Here is a 16,051-nt window from a genome sequence, read left to right on the forward strand (position 1 = left end):
CCAAGTAGGACCTGAACCACTCTAGTGCTATACCCTGGATGCCCACCCACTGCTCCAAACGAGAGAGTAAAATGGCATGGTCCACTGTATCAAACGCAGCAGTCAAATCTAAAAGCACAAGAACAACACAGTCGCCAGAGTCAGTAGCTAAAAATATATCATTAAAAACTTTTAAAAGGGCTGATTCGGTGCTATGTAAGTGTTTAAAACCAGATTGGAAAATCTCTAACATATTTTGTTTTTCCAGAAAGGCCATCAATTGGTTGTGAACTCTCTTTTCAAGGATTTTAGAAAGAAAGGGTAGTTTGGAGATAGGCCTATAACTTGCAAGAGCTAAAGGATCTAGAGCGGGTTTTTTGATCAGAGGTTGAACCACTGCATGTTTAAAATCCTTAGGGACCACACCTGATGACAAACTATGATTTACCAGTTCAAGAACCAGCGGTCCAATTGGGGATAAAACCTCTTTAAAGAGTCGAGGCGGGACACCATCGTTTGGGGACCCTGCAGGTTTTAAATGACCAACAATCTCCTGTAAAAATGACAATGTCACAGGCTCAAACCTGTCAAAGAGAGCAGAGCAGGGGACATGGACTAAGGGGTCATGAGCAAGAGGAGAGATTTGAGCCCTAGTAGAGGAAACCTTTTCAGTAAAAAAGTGTAGAAAATTTTCACAGGCAGTAAGAGAGGGCTCGATACAGTCAGCCTGTGGTACATTAAGAACAGAGTCAAGGGTCTTAAACAAAACACGGGGATTGTGACAATTTGACACAACAATGTCAGAGAAGTGTTTTCTTTTTGCAACTTTTACAGTTGTTTGATAAAGACGCCAACAGTCCTTTATCATCTGAAGTGACACTTGCAGTCTGTCTTTTTTCCACTTGCGCTCAGCTCGACGGCACTCGCATCTAACAGCACGAGTCACCTCATTTAACCAGGGCTCAGATTTAGTTTTAGGTTGCCTGGTTTTCAATGGAGCAACAATGTCCAATGCAGTCCGACAGGTGGAATAAAACCATGAGCTGAGCTCCTCAGTCTGGCAGCATGAAAACTCTGGAATGATACAGTTCTGCTTAAAAGCTGTTGAAAACTGCTCAGCAGTGGAAGAATTAAAAACACGACAGCGCCGAGCAGCAGCGCGAGGTTTAACTGTGGTCCAGGCAAGAGAAACTTCAAATATCACAGGCATATGGTCAGAAAACACAGCGTCACAAATCTCTAAGTTAAAAACAGGCAAACCATGTGATAAGACAAGGTCAAGTGTGTGTCCACGTTCATGTGTGGGACCAGCCACATACTGCATAAGATTAAAAGAATCAATAAGGTTTAAAAAGCCCTTTACCATCAACATATCAGGGCAACAGACATGAATATTAAAATCTCCAACAATAAGAACACAATCATATTTTGGCAAATATTCAGCCAAGAAGTCAGCAAAATCATTCACAAAGTTCTTGTTGTATTTTGGGAGGCGATAAAGCACCGCACACAACACTGTGTGAGAGCAGCCCAACTCAAACACACTCACTTCAAAACTGACAGCTGCTTACATTTAAAGTGACTTTTAAAAAACATCGCTGTCCCTCGTCCTTGGCCTAACGTCCGAGGGGAATTAAAATAATAGCAATCATCCGGTAGCAGTTCTGAAAAGATGCTGGACTCACCATCGCTCAGCCACATCTCACACACACAGAGAAAATCCAGTCCTCGGGACGAGAAAAAATCCTTCAGGACAAAAGTTTTATTTGCCAAGGATCGAACATTAACCAAGCCAATCCTGGCAGGAAGCGGAGCATCCACGTCGTTAGGCGTCCTGGAAGCCCGACACAAAGGCCGCAGGTTCCACAGATTCACCCCACGCCAGCGGGGACGAGAAGAGCAGGGCCTGCGGGCCTGGAACGTCCCATCTAGACCGATGACGGGTACCAGCCAGGCGTCGACAGGATCCAGCGAAAGCCGAGAGACAAGGAAACGGGACACCGCTCTGCACTCCCTGGATAAAGGTGTAGAAGGACACCCCAAAGAAGCTTTCAGCTTCACTAGCCAACCACTGCGGCGCCCCCAACGACGGCCGCGCCTACACCGGCGAGGTGAAGCCGGGACACGCCACAGATGGTACGGAATCTCCGACAGAAACGTGGGAAAGGTTTCATGCTCAGCATAGTTCCAATTTGCCAAAATTTTGGCAGAAAGTCGGAGATCCAATAGAGTTTGGTGATCATACACTAAGAGAGCGTTTACATTTATCATAACATAAAATCAACACAAACAAGCACAACACTGGTGGGACAGACAAAATGGTGGTGCAGTGAAAACAAAAAAAAATATTAAAAATAATTCAAATTATAATTAAAAAAAAAATTTAAAAATAAGCAATATTAACAACAATAATACATTCAAAACATTTTCGAGATGAAAAAATAGGAATCAATGGCATCAATAAGGCATCAAAGATCCAGTCAAGAAATTCTGGTCAATGTCAACTCTAATGTGCCCCAAAGTAACTGCAAATTAGCAGGGAGAACTCATGTTTTGAATTCTTCATTCCACCTTACTCCACCAAATTCACTGTCACGTTCCTAGAAACATTCCACCCTTTTGCTATGGGGCATTATTCAGCTTAAAAACTTGATTTGGAAACTAAACACAAAATGACATTTACAGTGTTTAATGCTGCTGCCTTTTGCATCCAGAGGACAGGGCTCATATCCTGGCCTGGTCACTGTCTGTGAGGAGTTTGGATATTCTCTCACTCTCTTAAAATTGTGCATTGTAGGCTAACTGGAGTCTCTAAACTGTCCCAGTATGAATTGGTGTGTGTGCCCTGTGATGACACCCCTTCTAGGACTGGTTCATACAGAAACCTAGCACTTGATACCGCTGGCATGCACTGCTGCTCTTTGTGACCATGACACTGGATTATGGAGGTTCAGGAAATGGTTGAATTGGTATAGTTTTGTACTGGCTATATACTGCATGTATGGGTGTGTATATACATATATATATATATATATATATATATATATATATATATATATATATATATATATATATATATATATATATATATATATATATACACACACACATCCATGTTCCACACACTCTCCATTCCGAGCAGGGTTGCAAGGAAATTTGAGCCCATCCTAGAAAGGCAGGAGCAATCCCTGGACATGGTGCCTGTCCATCGCAGGGTGAAAACACACACACAGACTAGGCTAAACTAGCATTGCCAATAAACATGTACCTTTATTTAGTATATAATAGTGTGTACTGTTAAGGTAAGGCCAGCTGGCTGTACCTGACGGATTGTCCTTTAATCACTCAAACTATGAAACTGATGAAGAAATCACTTCAAGTAAAGGAAGCTGCTGTCTTCTGCACCATTACAAGATAACTTTGCTCTCCCTCAGCTATACAGCATTCAAGTCTTAGAACACACTCAACTTGTCAGCCTTTAGAGATTTTTATATTGTTAATGTGTTTGCATGTTTTGGTCAAATTTGTTGTAAATATAAAATTCTTTCAACAAACGTATTTTTCTATTTAAACATTATGAACGTTGTAAAAAAAAGAATTTGCCTAACTTCCATAATCCTCCACCAAAACTGAAACTTGAAAATATTTTAACTAATAAGGAAAAGAATATTGGTGGTATCTCCAGACTTTCTCAATTATTGTCACGGTGATGAACTCTATAGTACTTTCAGTAATGCTGGGAAAGAGACATCCATCAACATCTCAGACAGAAATCCAGTATTTCATAACATTATGCAAAAAAATTCTAATTAACTCAATATTTCAGAAAAGGAGTGGAAAGTAGCAATGCAGAGAATCCACTCGAGCTCCATATGTCCAAAGCATACAATTATTCAACTCAAAATGATATATCGAGCACATCTGCCTCGCTTAAAATTGTTCAATATGTTTCCAGGGCAGGATCCAACCTGCGAACGCTGCAATCAAGTTCCAGCTTCACTGGGTCACATGTTCTGGGCCTCCACCAAATTAACATCATTTTGGACCTAAATCTTTAGTCTTGGGGTCACAATCTTAACCCATTAAGAGCTGTGTTTGGTGTACTCCCAGATGGGCTTAAAGTGGAGAAGGACAAACAAACTGTGATTGCCTTTACTTCACTACTAGCATGTAGACTTATCTTGCTCAACTGGAAGAATCCTAACTCTCCCCTTCTAAGTCAGTGGGTAACTGATGTTATATATTATTTGAAATTGGAAAAAAATCTAATTCACACTTAGAGGATCTGTGCAGAACTTTTTCAAAACCTGGCCGGATCTAATCAATAATATTTTAGAATAAGCTCTTAAAATACTGAAGAAGCAAATTCTCTCCCCTTTTTTCATTTATCTATATTCACTTATGAATTCATTTACTTACTTATATTTACTAGCTTGAAGTTTTACTCTGCTGGCTTAGCTCTCATTATCAGGGTGGAGGTTGATTTGTTTTAGATCTTATGTTTGAAGAAATTGATTTATTTCTACGGAATGTTGTGTGATTTTAATAAAATCAAAATCTAATTGAAATGATCTAAAATGTATCAAGGATTGGAGCCTAATTGTGAACGGTGCCAGGTAGCACCGGCCTCACTTGGACATATGTTTTGGGACTGTCTAAAAGTAAAACTCTTTTGGGAAGTGTTTTTTTCGAATCAATCAGATAGTGTAAAGTTTATAATCATTGCAGATCTTCTCAGTGCAGTGTTGGAAGTTATTGATGACAAGTTTAGGAGCATGGAGTAGGAGCAGCATTGCTTAAGGCAGCAGTCTGTCTAATGCTTGCTCAGCAAATCCATAATTACGTATCCAATGCAAAGCCAAAGCCAGAAATCTGAATGTAAACTAAAATTTTTTCACAAGCTCATGGTCAGGAACACACTGAGGTCATCTGAAATTTTTCTGAAGCTGTGTGTTCAGCTCCCAGTTTCAAATCAGTCTGTCCACTGACAGCAGGCCCGGCCTACAGTGCTATAAAGTCACCATGAAACAATAAAACAAAAGAGTTCTTTTCTTGGCAGAGATGCATCTTTTTAGGTGCCGTTACTTCTAACAAGAATTATTTTTGTTATGTCTTTCCTCTAAACTTCTGTTTCTTTTCATATAATATTTTGTAATACATTTTAGAATAAACTGGTAGAGTCTATTCTTGCACCAAAGAAAAATGTGCATCTGCATGAACACAACATGGCGTCTGTAGTAACAATGCTGGGTGCGTTGGGACATGCAGACTGCAAAACACTTCAAAATGGGCAAAATTATTAAGGAAAACTCTAAGAAAAGCGGCACAAATGCCTTGGCAGTCTCCAGCATCATACTGAATTTGAAGAACGCCCCAGCATTCTTATGTCTTCTGGGTTTTCAGATTTTAAGAGACAATCCCTTTTAATTAATTCCCAGTTTCCATTCACAATAAAATGAGTGGAGAAAGTAAGAGAACCTCAGCTGTGACAAAAGCGGAGTGAAGTGGTGACTGATTTCTAAAAGATTTCCCTTCCACTTGCACATTGTGTTTTCTCCTGAATTTGTCTTATAATAGTTCCCTTGAGCAATTATTTGAGACTTTGATGTGATACTTGTGAGACTTTCTCTCAAGTTTATCTCAGTATAAAAAGATTTCTGCTATGTCGAGTTTCTAAATATACTTTTGTCAACTAAAATTAAAATGAACAAAATTCCTCTGTAGTAGACATGCTTCGCACACCTCTTCTAGAAAGAGCACTTAAAAAATGAATGCGATAAATCTCCAGGTACATAGGAAATGCTTTTCAAATGCAGGCTGAAATTTCTGTTTTGCTTTTGCTCTGAATAGTAAGCCGATGGCAAATAAGCCAGAAAGGGAAATGAAGCCCTGTTTCATACTCAGAATTAAAAGAAAGTTAAAATATAATACTGTACATGGAAGGATAAAAAAGACTGGTTAATCAGTGGAATTTAAATAAAGGTCTTCTAAGAGGACGAATGTCCTTCAGCCTGAGAGTAGCGAGTTGTTATTGACCTCACGGCAATTGGAGTACAATCTTCATCAACCTAACATCATGTAAGAACTTTAGCGATTCTCCATTAAATTCACAGCCACCAACATAGAGACGGTTTTGAGGTAAACTAAAGTGAGAACAGAGAAAGAGAAGCAACGGTGAATTACACACATGAAGACAGACCATCAGCAGGAATGGGAAGAAAGCTTTGTCTCTAATTGTTATAACTCAGGGAAGTAGAACAGAAACAAATGGCGGAATCAAAAATGGGAAGTGGCTGCCAATTAAAGTTTATAATGGTTTAAATATGCTGTCAATGATTTACAAAGAACGATGTTTAAACTACATTGAAGCAAAGACTTTTAATGTCAGAAATCATGACCAAACAAAAACTTCTTTGTGGTCTGAGCCGTACAGAGAGGCTTTGATCTTGCGAAAAATTTCTTGGTACTCTTAGTACTCTGCCAACAGAGAATCAAACATGAGCAATGGGAGAACATCACTGTGTCACCTTCTTATCACCTGTCACACACATGTGAATAGGAGGCAGCTGAAGGGCTTGGAGATGAATGATAATACATCTGCCCAGAGGGTGACAGGGTGAGCTAATACTCTTTCTAACTTCCCTGCAGACCTTTCCTGGGAAATCCCACCAGAAGCCACCGCCTTGACTCAGGACACCCCACTTCCGGTCCCAGCCCCAAGGACGACATCACTTCCCCCAGACTTCCTATAAAGCCTCACCCCTTTTCCCTGGAATTCAGTTCTGTTTTGGACTCTGTCTTGCAAACTTGACTCAGACTCAAAACATTTGCTTTTTGCAGCCAGGATACAGAATTATACGGAAGTCTGCTCCAAACCTTGCCATGTCTCTTGTCTCTTCGTATTATACACCGTAGGAACACTGTGTTGTTTAGTTTAATTGAGTTGATTTATCATCTTAAGTCACACAGGCTCTACGATTCTTATTCACAAATACCTTCAGTAAATCATCTAAACATATAATGATTAATATAGCCTCCACAATTGACATGTTACAATAAAAAACAACATAATTGACTCAATAGAGCAACTAATAAAATATCCATTATTTGGCACTGCTTCAGTATTGACTTATATCAGTGATTTTGAGTCTGACTGGTGGGCTGTAGTATCGAGGGGCCAAACATGCTAAAACAGACTACACCAGAGGGGTTCTTCCTAAAAACCCAATTCTCCTGACTTCCACCAGTCCGCGCACTCTGAACATTCGGGGTGCAACTAAAACACAAGGGAAACAACATTGTGATGGCCAGCAAAATTTATTGCATTGGTTAATGCAACATTAAGAGTAACATTTCAAAATAAAGATCTTAAGAATAATGTATAATTCAGTATTGTAGTCTATTTATTCCGGAATGGTTTGTTTGGCATTTAAAATTAGACAGTAATTGGAAACTTCATTTTAGTATTTCATTTAGACGTGCAGTTAGAACTTATAGAAGAAGCACAATGTGATCCATGCCTTCAGCATGTTTTTCTTCTCTTGTAAAGCACTTTGAGCTACACCCTATGTATATGTATAAAAATACACAACAGAAATGTAAGTTCTTGTTGTTCGTGGTGGTGGTGGTGGTGTAAGAGTTGTTGTTTTGCATGTATTGACTACAGAAATCTTCATTATCACCTGCTAAAAGATCTTGTTTATTAAGAGTTCTTTTCAGCTCCTTTTAACTGGGTGTTGTGGCAGTGGCATAGCTAGGGGCAGGCCGAAGGGGTGGTCTGCCCCGGGCAGCACATTTTTGGGGTAGGCATCATTGGCCAAAAGGCTCAGTACAATTCGTGCGTAAGCAGCAGGGTTCGGAAAAATATCACTCATGAATGAAAAAAGTAAAATTCTCTGATGGTTATCCACAAATGCTTCAGAAATAATTTTCAAACTGTCCTTCTGTGATGGCATCAGAAACAGCAGTTGAAATTTATGAGGAAATAAGAATAATAAGCATAAACATTACATTGATAATAATTTCTAGGAAGATAAACAATTAATTTATAATTCGTTTCGTTATGAATCTGAATGCGTTCTTCCTCTGCGCAGAAAACATCCCCACCTATAACTTGTACACTACACTGTTCTGGTTTTTGCAGTGTAATTATATTAAACTAATAATAAGAACACAGCTTATCAGTGCGTCTATACTATATTCTTGTCTAGTTGATGCTTATAAATAATTATATGTGAAAAATTATTGTTTCTCTATATATGAATAAATCTATGCAAAATGTATCTTAATTTTTTTCTATACGTTGTGGTAGCCGGCCCGGACACAGACAGGTGGACACGTTGACATCACCCAACACACATTTATTTCACATATTTACAAGTCAATAAAGGGCACAAACCCCAAAGTCCTGGCCACAACACAAATGCCTTTCTCTTCAGGCCGCCTCCTTGTCTCTCCTCCCGAGCTCCGTCCTACTCCACTCCCGACTTTTGCCATTGTCTGAAGGGAGGCGGCCCCTTTAATAAGCACCCGGATGTGCTCCAGGTGTGTTCTGGCAACCTCCCACCAGTATGGCAGAACTGCCAGCTGCATCCCCGGAAGCACTCTGGGTGTCCCTGCTCTTCTTCCCCCCAGCACTTCCGGGTGTGGTGGAAGTGCTGAGGTCCAGGGTCTCCAATGCACTGGCGGTGACCATGGGACCCTACAGGATGGAGCTTCAAAGCTCTGTACCCATGGCCCCCAAAAGGTACCAGGGTGGTCACCCCCACATGGTCTGGGGAAGGCACAAGCCCTCCTCTGGTCCTCCTGGGCGTCCCGGCCAGGTCGCCACCCCAACCATCTCTGACAACGTCATTTTAATTTTCTATTTAAATAGATTAACATATTTAGATATGTTGGAGGGTGGCAAATTGAAGCACCACATCGCCTCACCCTGAGCGGCACAAACTCTAGCTACGCTACTGTGTTGTGGCACAGCTTTGAGCTAAAATGCACTCTCTAGAGTTCAGATTTGTGAAGACTAAGCTGCCTGTTCTTTCAATCTTAAATTGTCCTCCAACCGTTTAGTTGTAACTGTAAGTGACAGAAACCACAGCATTTGGCATAGGATCATTTGCACTCATCAGTGGTCCAACAATGTCCTCAAATGATAAAGTATAATCTGGTTTTGCAGAATGGTTTTTCCCTTATAATCCTTTTTTAACATATATAATGTGTTATCCACACACACAACAAACATTTATATGTTTAACGAGAATGTTTTTGGGAGACTTACTAGCTATAGATGGTTTAACCATCATAAGCATGGGTTTGCCATCCACCTAATGAAGCTAACAAGAGCACCATTGGTTTTTGTGGTTTAACTTACTGCCTCTAGTTTGAGTTCTGCCTTCTTGATTGGATTGATTTAGAAATGTCACTTTAGTGAACCATCTAATTGCTCCCAGCCATATTCATTCATTTCATTCACATCTGACCCTGCGAGACTAGCCAGGGTCCGGCAGCAGAGTGCAGGGTCATACTGTATGTGGCAGCTGTGTGAAAGCAGCAAGGGAAGATCGTCACATTATTCACAGGCATCCTGTAGAAATTATATACCATTTTAAGAGAGAGCTACCAAAGTGATGTGAACAAGTAAGGCAAGGGAGACAAGCAGAAGCAGATACTGAAGAAGTACTGCAGTACATCGAGTCGGACCTCCTCACTCAGGCAGAAACCTAGCTTCGGATGCAAATTATATCTGATCCATCAATGCCTGGGAATCTGGCCACTACACCATCCTTTAAAACTAATTGTTGCTTTTAAAGTCAAGAACTGTTATCAACTATCCTTAAATGAGAAAAACAAAATTGTTCTAGTAAGTGTGCACCCTAATCAGGGCCATTTTAATTGCATTATAGGCCCACCGGCAAAGCAGTGCACTGGGCCCCCTATCTACTCAACCACTCAGCAAGTCATGACATACATAGGTTAGCATGGGGTCCCGATGCTTGTGGGGCCCCCAGGCAACTGGCCCACGTGTCCATGCGTTAAGACGGCCCTGACTCTAATGTGCCATTCAAAACAAGATCAGGTCTTGTCTTGCATTGCCACCCAATGCCTGAAATGCAGTTGTAAAATTGGATGGACGCTATGAAATATTATTGAAAGTCATTACAATGTTGCAATTGCATGCATTCCAAAATATATAGCTTGATTTTCCTGCTCTAAAATAAAATAAGATAATTACACAAGGAGTTGCAAAGTGGTCACTGTGGCTGTGGCACAGACCTAGTGTGTCTCCTCAAAAGGTTAGAATAACTGACGCCTATAACTTGGCCTCAGTGTGCTCTGAGATGGACTGGCACCCAGTCCAGTGTGGTTTTCTGCTTTGTGTCCAGTACTGCCAAGATAGGCCAAGCTCCCCATGAGTGCATGGATATATACAACTTCAAGAGACTTGTGGGATGCTTTCTCCTCAGCATCTTCTGCTAGCAATGGTCTACTATCAGTAAAAGAAAAAAAAATGAGGCAATATGTTAACTAAGAAAACAAAGTGAGCGTTGAAGCAGGAAGTCAGAGAATCAGTCAAAGACAAGATGTAATCAAACATCATAGTCAAAACACTGCATAAAACTCTGAACCAGGAAAGGTTTTACCAATTTCTAAATGGGCATTCTGTTTTCGAGTTCATCCGTAATCCCGGATGGCGAGGACACGTCGGTGCTGACCTTTAATCCCGTTGTATGTGCTGTGCATAACTGGGTTGTTGTTTAGCAATGCTACAACAAAGCACAATAAAAATAGCAGTACCTGGGAAAGTTAAGAAAACAGTACAAAAATATTAAACATTATTACATTTTTACAAATATTACATTGATATTTAACATCAATACATGTTGTTACATAATATGAATTCTCCTGTATTCAAAACCCAAAATAGAAGAGTTAAAATTGAGAAAAATACAATGACAAGCTCAGAAAAATGAAAATAAACACAAATTCACAACACTAGCAGATATAGCCCAAATCTAACTTCACACAGCTGAAAATTGACATCTTGCTATTTTACTGTGCATACCATGGGTTAACTTGCAATATAATGAAATTATTTCAGTTTACCTCCATCCTGCATTTGATTGGAGATTTTTAGACAATGCAGCCATGCGAGAAAATAGAGGTCACTATACCATGTGTTTTTGAAAATGACATAGTAAAAGAAAGTAGAGACATCAATTGACCCTGCTGGAGGCCATTCTTACACTCATTATGTGGCTTATAATTGAACGCATCTACATTTTCCTGTCTTTGAGTTTGGAGTTTTAAACTTGTTATGCACTGCCCATGGTCAGGAGGGTCTGACTTCTCCCAGGAACACAGCAGAATACTAAATATGTAAAGATTACTAAAATGGTGATAATGCAGCTCACCCACAGCAGACAACTTTTAGGCTTTCTATTAAGCGGTTTGAGTAGACATGGCAGTTGGTGTGGGACAAAGCCTAAATTATTCACAGCCGTCAATTCAGTATACACTGGCCATATTAATACAGAGTATGAGAGTTGTAGAAAATAATGAATAAAAGTACCGATTAGGGCCACAACTATAAAATATACTTGCATCATGGAGAAACAGCTGAGAGCATCTGGAGAAGCTTTTCAATTGGGACATATGGCACCAGTCGTTAAAATAAAGAATGGCGGTCATCATTCAGGCTTGTAATTATAGGCCATCTGAACATTTTTTCTTTACTTTTGCAGGGGCTGAGATGGCACTTGGTGCTTTGACTTGTAGTAATACTGACACCTATTCCTCATCCTTATTAATGCATTCATTCTCCACTGGGATGCCATTTGCTATACCTCTTTACATTAACCAGTCATCTAATTTGTAAGCCATTTAACCAGTTCAAAATAATGGGGGAGCTGGTCCATTTCAGAAGCACTGGGCACAAGATGGGAGCCAACCACACACGGGGACACATATACTCATAATGGGAAAATTTAGAACTGCTGGTTAACCTAACATGCACATCTTTGAAATATGAAAGGAAAGCATGTTAGCCTGGAAAAACAATACACAAAAAAAGAAGAAATGGGTTTAATTGACACTATTTTTAAAGAAATAACCGAGAAATAGAAAATAGTGGAAAATACAAAATATACTGTCAGTCTCGTTAAAAGTAAACAATAAAATTACAAACAAAATGGTCAGCACTCATTCATATGCAGCCAATTCAGAGCTGTCAATGTCTTTGAGAAGAGGGAGGAAAATCACAGTAGCTGAAGAAAAATCCATGCAGATACAGTGAGAACATGTATCATGCCAACCGACTAACAAGTAGAAACACCTTTACTTGTCCTGTGGACTGAATGGACAGAATTTGACAGTGAAAGTAAACTGTGCTCTGAAGTGACAATGACCTGTTTGGATTCACTGTCCCTAAGATGCACTCCCTGCTGTCAGGGAAGTGGTCCACAGTCAGAACAAACATGCATTACTCATGCATGTGCGCGATGAGACCTGGATTTATTTCTTTTTCTGATTTTTCTTGTTTCGATTAGCTGCTTAACCCCTGGCTCATTCAGGAAGAGGCAGTGACTTCCTGTAAAAGCCCTTCAGAAACGCTCCTCTTTTTTGCAAGTGTTACCATTTGCATGGCTTTATCACGATTTCAGCACTAAAACTCTTGAAAACTGCTGCATGTAGGAGTTTTCTAAACTGCTCGCTCATAGAATGCTCAGGTGTGAATACTGTAATTGAAAATAATGGCAAATAATTTTACATGCGGTTTAGGAGCGTTCAAGTCCAGCACTAAAACACTAGAAAAACACCTAGGTGTGAATGGACCATAAAAGTTTCCTTTATTATTTGAAATATTATAAAAGTAATGGCACTGCATGTCCACTAGATGGCTGCAACAGGTCAATAATGTGCCTGATTGAAATTGCTTGGAAGGAATGGTGCTTTGATTATTTAATATCAATGTATTTAATATTTTATTCTAATTCTTATATAAATGAATTCCTGTCTGTTCAAGCATCAGCCAAAAACCTCCACATCTATTTCTAAAAAAACTTTGCAGCTATTTCTAGTATAATTTCACTTTTAATGCTGGCTAATAAAATCTTTGATTTTGTACGTACAACTATCTAGAAAAAAAATACAAAACAAAAACTGAGACGCTCTCACTAAAAGCTGCCATTTTTGCTGGACCTTTGCACCATTAAACCTCAATATCTCCATGAGAGCGCTATGATTTTCATTTTAAAAGATTTAGAAATGGTGCAACAGAATAATGCAATTTTCAGGTAGTTATGTTGACCACAATATTCATTAAGAAATTTTAAAATATTTAAGTGTGTTGAAAAAGAAAGAGATTTTTAAGCTTGCCACTCAATAACTATTTAATGGTTGATTATACAAGAAATCTGATCCCTCTTTTTGGAATGCTTATTTTCAGTCTTTGTCAAGAGCAAATAATAAGCAAGCAAATGACCCATTTGTGATGAGATCCATTTTTGAGCTTGAGTAACAAAAGCCCTTTGAGACAGCAGGTGTTTGGGGGGACACTTGGAGGGGTCTGCCTGGAGCACTGCTCAGACACGAGGGGGCCATCTGTGTCACTCAGCCCTCATTTGTACCTCAGTAACTGAGTTGTATGTTATGACTGGGATGCACTCTGTAACATTTCAATATTATTACTGAGCTATTGAGATAATTATTATGACTGTTCTATAAATTGCTCTTTCCTGCATAACTGCCTCTGCTTCTCTAAATCTTACACTTAATTTCACAGTAAAATTTCACAAGGGCTTAATAAGCCCAAAAGCACAAGTTTCTAAATTATATCCAAAAAATAAATATTTTTCTGCAGCAGTCAGGAAGTCGTAATGGCCTGATCTGCCTTTTTATTTATTTTATTCATGTAATGCACATGTTATCACTTTTCCAGGTGAGTCCTGGTAAAGCAACTAGTTTTCATATAAAACTGAAAGTTAATGTTTATTTGCAATGGTATATGAAAGACTTCTATCCAGTCTTTGTCATAACCATTGCCTGATGTAATCCGTTGATTCGGCTCACTGCTGTAAAATCTGTTTAAGTAGTCTGCTATGTCAGCAGATCCTCCAATGTAAAATACAACGAATGCAATATAACAGATCATTTTCGTCTTTAAACTACACAAAGTGCTCATTAATGAGGAGCTCCTCTCCTTCACATTGTGTGATATTTTTGTCATTGACTTATAATTATGAGCATGACCGACTGATTGTCCATAAGCAATAATAAAGTTTGTCTTAAGCTTGACCTAAATGTGCATTGCCCTGATGGTAATATATATTCCACCAAGAATAAATGATGTCAGGTCTAGAGGAGAAAAGAACGGTTTGCTGATTAAATGCAATAATTCAAAGACGGGATACTTTTGTTTAAAGCAGCAATGACTTTGCTGCCCTTGTTCTTGTTTAAATAAAGACACGTGCCCTTACTTATTAATTTAAATTTGTGTTTTGATCGGCATCAGAAAGAATTCGTCTTGGTATGAATTAGTGTGAAAACATCAAGCAATGTGTGAGAAAGCAGAGATTTTCCACAAAGCAGTTCTTGATCGTTACATGGTTAGTCAAGGACTGTATCAAAATAAATCTACAAACAAAAAAATAAATAAAGGTTATTCTCTGGTTGTAATAAATAAACAGAAAAGATCATTAGGGACAACACCTTTAGGATGTGCAGTCTTTATCAGGTGAAACAGCTCAGTGATGGCTACACAGGCAAAACATGGTGTCTCTAAGTATTTTCAATTTGTTTTAGAGCATTGCTGATTGATCTTAGACTATAGAACAAAAGAACTGATCATCACAAGTAAAAAGAGATAAAAGAACAAAGAAAACAAAGCAAAAAATGCAGAGAGCTAGGTGTCGAATATGTAGCACAAACTTAAAGTTAAATACCCTAAACGAGTTCTTAGTACTGCTTACCAAAAATACTTTCAATTCACTTACTCACATTCCATTCGTGTGTCCTTGTCCAGTATACGTCACCACATGTCCACCTCTCTATAGGTTACTTCTTTCAATCCACATGTGCAGAGTTCTAGATCTTCTTGTACTGTTGTTGCCCTCAACTTCATCAGTCAGTCAGTTCTCAATTTCATATCAATTAAATTCAATTTATTTCAATTCAATGAATTTTATAAAGTACATTTCAATTTACAAACCCAGAGAACTACATATATATATATAATACCACACAAAAAAGCAGTAGCGAATCATATTCTATAAACGTATTCATTACAAATAATCAATAAAGCCATATTTTTTTAAATGAAGTTCATAAAGTGTTAAATAATTTTGCAGAAAAAAATATCAAGCCTGAAGATTATCCAGTTTGGGAACATAAGGGTTGCATTGCTGTACCTTTGGCCTCAGACTGTGACCTCTGATGTACACTTGAATAATTTAAAACTGAACCTTATGCCATTTGGATGAAAATGATCACTGCCAAATCATGGTCTCCTTCCAGAAATGCACAACTTGCTGCTTGCAGGTAAAGAGTGAGTTGCAGACCCTATTGGAGGAGGTCAACTACCTTGTGGTTTTACTCACAAGTGGAACTAGAGAGGAATGTGAGATTCACTCACAAATCAGTACAGTGACCAAATTTTGTGCCTGTCTTCCAGACCATGTTGGTAAAGTTGAAGCTAAATCCTTGAAGGAAACCATCACTTTACCAATCAATCTACATTCCCATTCTCACCTTTTGCCATAAATACAAGCCACGAAAATTAGAATTCTGTGTGGTGTGCTGGTATCACATCACATCTGCAACACAGTAGGAAACATAGGCAATATGGAGGGACCTTAGATTACCGCTGCTGTTTCTCCAGGTCAGTAGGAGCCAGCTGAAGTGGTTTGAACATGAAGTTAGCAAGTGCCCTGAGAACCTCCCAAAGGTGGTCTATTGGCTAGAGCCCACTGAGAAAAGACAGAGAGACAGGCCCAAGTCATACTTGTCTGGGAATCCCAGTTGTTGGAAATATGGTGGCCTGGTCAGCTCAGTTGATCAGTACAATGATTCTTAAAGCATG

At 39.1% G+C, this 16,051-nt stretch overlaps 1 protein-coding gene across 2 annotated transcripts in view; it reads left to right on the forward strand.

Moving 5' to 3' along the window:
* The window catches only part of c3h2orf50 (chromosome 3 C2orf50 homolog), a 58,539-nt gene that overhangs the window by 18,738 nt on the left and 23,750 nt on the right, over positions 1-16,051 (forward strand). The gene's annotated exons all lie outside the window — the stretch shown is intronic.

This window comes from Polypterus senegalus, chromosome 3 (genome assembly GCF_016835505.1).
Source record: "Polypterus senegalus isolate Bchr_013 chromosome 3, ASM1683550v1, whole genome shotgun sequence".
Taxonomy (NCBI): Eukaryota; Metazoa; Chordata; class Cladistia; order Polypteriformes; family Polypteridae; genus Polypterus; species Polypterus senegalus.